This window comes from Nicotiana attenuata, chromosome 6 (assembly GCF_001879085.1).
Source record: "Nicotiana attenuata strain UT chromosome 6, NIATTr2, whole genome shotgun sequence".
Taxonomy (NCBI): Eukaryota; Viridiplantae; Streptophyta; class Magnoliopsida; order Solanales; family Solanaceae; genus Nicotiana; species Nicotiana attenuata.
The window spans coordinates 26,489,364-26,491,399 of NC_031994.1; positions in this window are offsets into that span (position 1 = coordinate 26,489,364).

Sequence of the window (2,036 nt, forward strand, 5' to 3'; positions counted from 1 at the left end):
TAGTGTTTTATTGACATCACATTATTGGACCCTTAGTAAGTGTCGAAGTCGACCATCTCGTCTCTACTTCTTCGAGGTTAGGCGGGATACTCATTGAGTACACGTTGTTTTCATACTCATACTACACTTCTGTGCATTTTTGTTGCACAGGTATATGTAGCCCTTGTGGCCTACTGGGCGTAGCAGCGCGGATGATTCTGGACTAGGTGAGTTGTATTATTCGAGGCGACCCGCAGCTAGTGTAGTCCCTTCCAGTGTATTGTATTTATTTCTTGTCCACTGTATTTCGGACGGATGTTGTATTTTATTTCCTTATCTGTAGATGCTCATGCACTTGTAACACCGGGTTCTGGGATGGTTTGACGTATTTTGTATTGAACTGCTTATTATTTAAATCTGATTTGAGACAATTATCTTTTAAATTGCTAAATTTGAAGGAATATCCTAGATTTTTAAAAGTAATAAAACGAGAATTTGATTAAGTAATTTGGTTGGCTTGCCTGACAGCAGTGTCTGGCGCCATCACGACCCTTAGTGGATTTTGGGTCGTGACAAAAAATGAGGGAAAAAAAAAGGAAAGAAAAACTTGTATTAAACGGTAAAGTTAAAAAATAATTACAGATTCAGTAATCATTAAAAGTTAGATAAGCTTTTAAATTTCTGACAATGTTATAAATTTTAAACTTAAAAAGATCAAATTTTATTACAGTGCTCTCGATCTTTATATTTGAAATCCAAAATACTATATTATGGATTTCTAAAATCAAGACAATATTTTAAATTATTTACTTGTTTAAGTTCGAAATTCATAACATTGTTATGGTGTTTCGCATTAAAAATTATAAAATTTTAACAAATGTTCGAACACCGACTATTATTTAAAAATTGGCCCGATAAGTGGGTAGCTCATAAAATACTGTATTAGACACCTCATGGACGAGACGTAGTGCGGACTTAGAACATATGTGCGAATATACAATAGGTAATATTAAGGTTTAGCTGAGGTGTCAAAATAAAAGCTAGAGTTAACTTTAAAGAGGCCATCTATATATTTGGCCTTAAATATAAGTTACGTATAATAATAACAGTGTAAATATTTCGACTCTAGTATGTGTAAGTTTGTAACTTGTAGGTGCATTATATTGCTGTAATTATTTTTGTCATTTTTATCTGTCGTTTAAGATTTCAAAAAATTTATTAAATTTTTTAATAGTATTATAATAATAAAAGGCGTGTAACTAAATTATCTTTCTCTTTCATTAAATGAGTTATTAATGATTATACGCTTTCTTGGATTAGAAAGGTTGTTAACGGAGTAAAATAATTAATGTTTTCTTGGTTTTCTAACGTGATCATTTTGATAAAAAACATAAATTTCGCTAATAGCTTGTTTGGGTGGTTGTTACGTATCGTTTCATATATCGTATCGTACTGTATTGTATTGTACTGTATCGTTTGATAAATACAATGTTTGATAAATTGTGTCGTTTGCCATCGTTTCATAATATCACGCAACAACAACATGAAGAATAAACTTACAATATTATAAAAATAAATTATTATATAGGGTAAAATTATTAAATAAAAAGGTAGCGTAAATGATAAAATAAAATTATTTAATAATAATGAAGGGTGAGATTGAGAGAAAAAGACAAGGTAACGACGTGACCGTTACCTTGTCCCACAAACCATATTTTTGTACACCCTAACGGGTTTAGTTGGTTTTAATTATAGTATGCATCCGTTTAACAAAAAAAAAAAACGACGCGACCACACCAAATCAGTCGTTATATAAAGTGACACATTTTGTCATTATGTAACGACAGATTTAACAGTATGATACAATAAAATTGAAGAAATAATGAAAACAAATATCGTATTTAAAGTAACAATACGATACAATACAATGGGTAACAACCATCCAAACAAGCTGTAAAGAAGAAATGAAAGGGACAAGCACTACTAGAATTCCGGAAAAAAGCGACCAAAATTGGTCTGTCAAGAAACGCTTCTCTAAGGAAGAGATGTTTGGAGAA